Here is a 7,831-nt window from a genome sequence, read left to right as displayed (position 1 = left end):
CAGGTGATTACTACATTCAAATAACTCTTGGGATTTTCTTTTGTAAATTTTTATGCAATTTATATGAATTTTACTTCTTATATAATTTTTTCTTTTGTTAGTTTTTTCTTTTTTTTTTCATTCCAAGACAACAACAAAACACCACCACAAAGTTGCCATTACCACAACAGAAGGTTGGCTGTCATCATAGTCCCCAAAGACATACCGGAAAAGTACTTGATCGATCAATTCCAGAAGGATGTTTCTGTTCAACAGTGAGCGGCAAGCGTGGCCACTACTCCACAAATCACCACCGCCCTTGAACTGCTGCATGAATCATGCAGCCCACTTTCCGGAAAGTTATTCACAGCAAAAATTTTAAAAACAAAATAAAAAATAAAAGCATGCAGGTGCAGGTTTTCAATCTCTATATCAAAAGCAGGTTTTCAATCTCTCCATCAAAAGCAGGCAGGTTACCCATGATAAAATATTTCAACTACCCAATCAATCCAAAACTTGTTCGCAAGAACAATAGTGAAATCAAAGGGGAACAGAAAAAGCTAAAATAATCTAAGAAAATTCCTTTCGACTATAGCTTCTGTCCAAACTCCAATAGCTTGCTAGAAGAAGCTCATGACATTCTCTGTGCAGCCTCCTTGGCTAAGACTCTCTCCTTAGCTTTGGTCTTAGCCAGAGATTTTGAACCCATGATGCCACCACCCCATTTCTTTCGGTGCTCGTCAAATTTGTCGTTGAAGTTAGCCTGCAATTGGAGGGATCAAAAGTGGAAGATGAAAAGAAAGAAAATTTGAGAAATAGGTAAACAAATTACAGGACATCAAATCAAAGAAAGAGCCACTTCAATCAGTAACAAGCATCGAAAGCATTACTGTTGGACAGACTCAGTTCACTGTCAGATAATCAAATCAAGTATCAATTGCCTAAGCCTGAAAACAAAAGGCTACTCCTAGGAGGATTACAAAAAAACTGAGACACTCATTTACTTCTTTCAGAGGGTTGTGACTCTAAAGAAAAAACACTTTAGAGATACCCTGGATAAAGAGCAGGCATAAGATAGTAAACATGAAAGGCAATCACACTATAGTCTTTGCACATATAGATATTACCTTGACTGCCTCCAAAACCTTGCTAAATTCTAATTTATCCTCATTCTTCACTGATGTAAGGCACAAAACTGATGCTGTTTTCTTGTGGACAATCTGATTTAAAACATAGAAGAGTCAAAAAAATATATTGATACCATAGGGTTTGTTTTCCAAAAAAATCAACGGATCTTTTAATGCATAGGAAGAGAGTAGAAAAAATCACCGCTCCAAGACGTGACTTGCCCTTCACAATTCCATAAGGAACCTCCATTTTCCGGCACAATGCTGGCAACCAGACAACAAGCTCAATTGGATCCACATCATGTGCAATGACCACCAACTGGGCCTTGTTCTACATGAATCAAGTAGAGTCTTAGGAAAAATATATGATAACCTTCAACAAGAAGGCATTAAATCTGGAATGTATGTTGTTAGCATCCACATCTGATGACAACCAAAAAAAAAAAACAACGGAGGGACCAAAACAACACAGAGAAACCAGCCAAGTGACGGAAAGAAATGAGAGGAATAAGAGTGGGAGACAAGAACGTGAAAGTAAACAAATTGAAAGCCATCTTCTCCTACACAGCCAAAATTACAACAGAACTCCTACATAGATTGATCAAACTCACTAAACAAGGTACCAAATCATCCATCATCTTATTGCAACCTAAATAATTTACAGAGTTGACCACCAATGCCATGGAAACCAACATCCGTACCTGCTCAATGAGGTAAGTAACATGGTTAAGACCATATTTAACGACAATAGGCTTCTTTGATTCCACAGTCTTCCCCTGTTCAGCAGCTTGTGCTCTTTTAAGAAGCCTTTACTTCTTAGCAGACTTGTCCTCAGGTCTATATTTTAGCAACAACTTAAAAAGTTGCGTGGCTGTAATACAAAATGAAAAAAAGTATAACCACGCATTAACATGGGATGAATCATCTGCATTATGGCTAGGCATTGATGAGAATGACACATGTTAAATTTATGCCTGCACATCCATGATCCTCGGGTACAAAGTTCGCTAGCTTCTCTAAAATAGGGATGAAAAACTTACCAAGGTTCTTGTCAAGGGTTTTTGTGAACTGGTTAACAGCAGGAGGGACCTTCAAACGCTGTTTCAGAATCCTTCTTTGCCTCTGAATACGAACAACATGTGGCCACTTTACAAATCTGGTCAAATCCTTCTTGGGTGGAAGGGCACCACCAATTCCAAACTGCTTTGGTCGCTTCTCAAACAGAGGATTCACAACCTTTTCCTGTAATTAATCAACATAAATGCACAAAACTTTTGTGGAAAAAGGAAAGCACATAAAGGCCAAAATTGACAGGGGGAGAATTATGATCCATCACATGCAAGATCTAAGAAGTAGGCATAGTCTATACACATTTGAATCCTTGATTTCAAGAATTTATTGTTTCACTAACACAAGCTTATTTTGTGTATGTGCATACCACAGAGAGAGAGAAAGAGAGAGAGAGAGAGACATACAGGTTTTTTCTTTGCTGCTAGCGGGGCCTTCACACCTCTTTTGGGAGCCTGTCGTCAACATAAAATCAAGCTAGTGAATCAAAACTGGGAAAAGAAACTCCAACACAAACTTTTCAATGAAAATGTGAATCAAAACTGGGAAAAGAAACTCCAAGAACACAAACTTTTCAATGAAAAGTTCATAGACACACCATTTCAATATATACAGGGCATTAAAAGTACTAATTCATACAACACAGAAAAAAGCAGCAGAACCTAACATATATCAAGTGTCTGTAAATATAACTATTCTACACATACATAATTCCAACTTCTCAAAAACCACATAATGAATTTATTGAAAATCCATCTAAATAACAAAGTTAGTGAGCTAGGACTTATAGCTTAACTTATAACCAGTACAATGCATTTTCTCACAGCCCACTTTGAAAATTCTACCGCTCAACTTTTAATATAACTTCAAGCATATACTCATTGCTTTTCAGGGGCAACTATCAATTGCAAGTTATCATCAATAAAATGGTCATCGTTCACCAAATCATTGCCACTATAAAGAGCTCTACATATAAAGTCATGTTAAAACTTCAATTCAACATAAAACAGCAAAACCACCAAAGTTCCTTCACTCCAGCAAGTTTTTAAGCTATATGGGTAACTTAAAATAAAAATCCCGAATGAAGAAGAAAACAAATAGAGTCCTCCATTCACTAAGAAACCAACAGACCCATCATGAAAATAGTAAACTATATCCCAAACAAAAGAAACCAAACAGAAATAAAAAAAACACATTACATGGACGAGAATATGAAATGGGGATGCAAGAAGTGAAGTGAATATCATACCATGTGGAAGAGGAGATCGAAAGAACCCTGGCAGATGTGTTTGTGAAGGACGGGTGAGAGCTCTCTGGAGCGTAGCGGAAGCGGCTGGTTTGGTAATTAGGGTTTTTATTTTCTCCATGTTATGTTGGACTGAAGAAGGTAAGCCCATAGACCTCCCAAGCCCTAATTTCTTTTTGTAATCCGGTCATCTTTGTTGTTTGCTTACCAAAGTTTAGTCGCATTTGCTATTTTTATTTTGTAACCCGTGACTGGAATTGAGTAGGGTTAAAGAAAACAAAAATTGGTGTAATTTAGTGGTTCATCCAGTTAATACTTGTAATTTATTGGTTTTTATTTTTTATTAAAATAATATTATTTTAATTTTAAAAAAATTAATATGATAATTTGGTTAAAACTCGAAATCTAAATCTTGAATTGACTAGATCTAAAAACTATATTTTTATTTTTTGTTTTTTTTATTGATTTTATGCAATGGAAAAATATTGTTTATATCAAATCATTTTTATACCAGTTTCATAAGTTCCCAATTATATTCTATATACAAAAAATGTTTCTATTTAAAAAAAAAATCAAGAGTAAGAATTCCTTAAAATTTTTATCTAAAACAGTGACAAATATATATAATTTATAATAAAAAAACCTATTTTTACTTAATCTTTAAAAACTCTGAAATAGACTTCTAAATGCTCAACTTTTAATTGGAATCAATTAAATTTTAAACTGATTAAATTTAATTGAGCTATAGATAAATGCTAATAAGACAATTAATCTAGAGCAAAGAATATAAAGCTATATATTTACCTTAAAGTTACCTATAATCTTGTTTGAAACAATGGTGGAAGCTAGACGACGACAAACACCTCTACACTTTCCTTTCAATGCATTGTTTACAGCCAAAATAAAATCTTCAAAATAATTGTGAGTAGTTGGGCTAAATTGCAAGAATTTAATCAATAAAAACTAAGATGGATGTTTGCATCCGTTGCCCAAAGAGATGCGAATGCGGAGGCAATCAATCTTTTGACGTTGGTGAAAGACCAAACCCCCTAAAAATAAGAGAAGACTTCTACATAATATTTAGTAGGTAATCTAATGATAAAAATTAAAAATTAAAAATTTTATTTATTTTATAATTTTAAATTTAAATCATGTTATTGTTAATATAATAATTATAAAAAATTTATATAATCATTAACTTCAAAATCTATAGAGTTAAAAGATTTTACAAATTATAAAATTAAGATAAGATTTTTACAAACTATCTAATAAGCAGTTTAATTATAAAAATTTAAGATTAAAAGATTTGCTTTTCTTGTAATCTAAGATTCGAATCTTCTAGTTATTAATATAAATGCTACCGAAAATTTACATAGTCAATAACTCTAAGATCCATAAAATTAGTTAAAGTATATGCAACCTAACCTAAATAATTATGTTAATAAAAAAAAAAGAGTTTTACAATTTGAAAAATATTTTGGCAACTACATGATATCAATAGCAAATTTGCAATCAGCACTAAGAATTTTTATTTCTAAATTTTATTTTATTGTTTAGAAAAAAAATATTGTAATAGTAAAATTTTTAATTTTATTTATTATTTTTTCTGTTGTGCTTTGCAATTTGTTTTTGATTTATATATAATCTTATACTTTATTTTAATGCAAGTTACTTTGGTAAGTTTACTGTTTTCTTTACCTTTTTTTCCTAGTGTAATATCTCATTTTCTTTGATTTTTCTTTTTAATTTATAAAGTAATTGATTTTTTTTCAAATCTTAACCTTTGAATGATCTTTTTAGATTCAATTTATTGTTTCTTATTTATGTTTATATACAGAGACCTGTCTAATCTATTCAAAATCAATCCTTAAATTTCATATATTAACATTAACATTAACATTAACATAAACAAAAAATAAAATAAAAGCATATGCGAATTCATTATTCAATACTATAGATGCTCACATTTCGCGCTTCCACTGAACTGTTCATGAACAGCAGGTAGTCGTTATTCTTGTTTCTTCGTGTAGTTTTGAGTAAGGTCTCCTTTCAATTGGGAAGGATGACAATGGGGTAATTTTGTTCTGCTTCCTTTCTGAATTAGCTACACTAAAGTACATTAAATTATGCTTGGGATTGTTACAGCAGTTTAAATTATTTCTATTGAAAAAAATATTAAAAAAATATTTTTAAAATTAACATATCAAAATGATTTTAAAATATATAAAAAATAATTTTTTTAAAAAATATATAATTTAAACAACATTCTAAAAAATACTATTAAAGACGTAATGAAGATTGAAGGCTTGGAGAAAGTAAAGAGCCGTTTACAGGTAATAGAGGTTAACTTTCAACAATTTCCACTTTGAATGTTCTGGTGTTCTTGTGAGAATTTCAATTTTCAAGAGCTCAAAATCATGAGACTTCTGTGAAATTGCTCCTCGTGTCCACTTACTCTGCCCTCTCCAATTCAAATTTCCTTCGTATCATTAAAAGACTACTTGCAGTAGAGAATTGGGACTGGCATATGAGCCATTAATATTGATATATCCCTCAGGAAACCACTTGCAACTTTGCATTGCACACAGATTTCTCCACGTTTTGGCACCTATCATGTCATAGAAGCTTTTGCATGATCTTTATTCTCTTTTATTTATTGCGCATCTCAAATAATAATATAAATTATATCTTGAAATTTTTAATAACAATTTAAATTATTAAATTAAAATGGTTATTTTACATAATATCAAAATCTTAATGATCAATTAATCACGAGTTTAAATTTTACTGGTCAATCATCAACACCATCAAAATAATCCTGACTTAACTATCATAAACAAAATAAATTTATAATATGATCATGAAAATCATGTTGAACCCAAGAGAAATTCCATTTAATCTTCCTATAATATACTGAAATAAGAAAGAATAGGGGATTTGAATGAAACATTCAAGAAATAATAATTCTGAAAATAATAAATTGATATATCGTTAAATAAGTTCAAGGATCCACACCTCCATTCTTATAACTCTGTTGATTATCGAAGTAAAATAAATATTCTTTTGTGTTAAGTAAATAAATTTGATATCGCTTAAAGCTGAGGAAAATCGATGAGATTGTGAGTACATTAATTAGAAAAAATTCTCTAATCAATTTCTTACCATCAAGCGAATGTAATATTGAAAGCAATTTTTATTTACTCGGTAATAGTCTTAGAAATAAAATCTGTGCATTTATTCGAAGGGAATGTTCAAAAGCTTAACAATTTTAAGTTAGTTTATTCTTTCTTAATAAATTAAGATGAGAGTTACAACAATCAAATTAATTGTTTTGCTTTTTATTCTAGTCCCTAACAATAATTATAGATTGAAAGAAACTAGAAAACTTATATGTCATCTCAAAATAATTCAATAAGTTTGAATAATAATCAACAACATAATTCTGAATAAGAAAAAGATAAATACTTGAATCTGAAAGAATTAAAATAACAAAGTTACTTCTCATAACATGTTAATGGAGATAGTGTGTATCTCTTTTGAATTGAATTCAAGAGTTTAATTCATAGTTGCTGGAAAATTGACAAAAACAGAAATGAAAAGCATGATTCTCGATCCTTGTTTCAACCATATTCTACTCTATTTATCCTCCCTTTTCGCTATGAAAATCTTTAAGATTCTTAGGCTAATTAAGAGTCTTCTTGATGTTAAATTTATTCCTTCTTTCTATAGTCCTTAAAGATGGATAAATCTATCAGAATTTGTGTTGAAAACTAATTTTGTTGTTGTCACAATTATGTTGTAATATCAACTCTGTTGCAATTTAGACTTTGATTATAACTTGGTTTCTTGCATTATTCGACCATCTTAACCATATTTTTTTTCATTTATGACATGTTAAAGGATTGATTTGTACCTTTATTGGGTCGTAATACCTACTATTTTTATATCAGACTCTTAACCATATTAGGATGCTCAACATTATTGGTTTTCAAATCAAATCAAGGGAGCTATTTCAACTAGCTAAATGGTGTCCAGATTTTGTCCTTCAAAAGGATTTTATTTGACTTTAAGTTCTTCATGAAAACTGTAGTAGTTGTTGTGTAGATGAATTTCTGTTTTTGAATCGCCTGATTTTGATATTAGAAACTAAAGATTTTTTCATTTAAATATTAGTATGAAAACAGAGAATTTTATTGCGAGAAAGATTCTAGCCCGAGATTGCAGATCTAATTCAAGGTCCAAATGAGATCAGATTTTTGCCTATAATATCTTTTTATAAAGCTTAACATATGTACCTTAACTTAGATTAAACCCACATTCTTTTTCTAGAATTTTAACTTGACAAAAAAAAAAATGTCACCAGGAGCTAAGTTCAAAACATAAAATGCAGAATTTCTTATTTTTTAGTGAT

At 30.8% G+C, this 7,831-nt stretch overlaps 1 pseudogene; it reads right to left on the bottom strand.

Moving 5' to 3' along the window:
- Window positions 1-417: 417 nt before the first annotated feature.
- On the bottom strand, window positions 418-3,591 carry LOC105123271 (60S ribosomal protein L7a-like; annotated as a pseudogene).
- Window positions 3,592-7,831: the final 4,240 nt, after the last annotated feature.

The sequence above is a fragment of the Populus euphratica genome, unplaced genomic scaffold (assembly GCF_000495115.2).
Source record: "Populus euphratica unplaced genomic scaffold, PopEup_1.0 scaffold10.1, whole genome shotgun sequence".
Taxonomy (NCBI): Eukaryota; Viridiplantae; Streptophyta; class Magnoliopsida; order Malpighiales; family Salicaceae; genus Populus; species Populus euphratica.
Note: the sequence above shows the minus strand (reverse complement) of the source record. Positions and strands in the feature narration are given on the sequence as shown.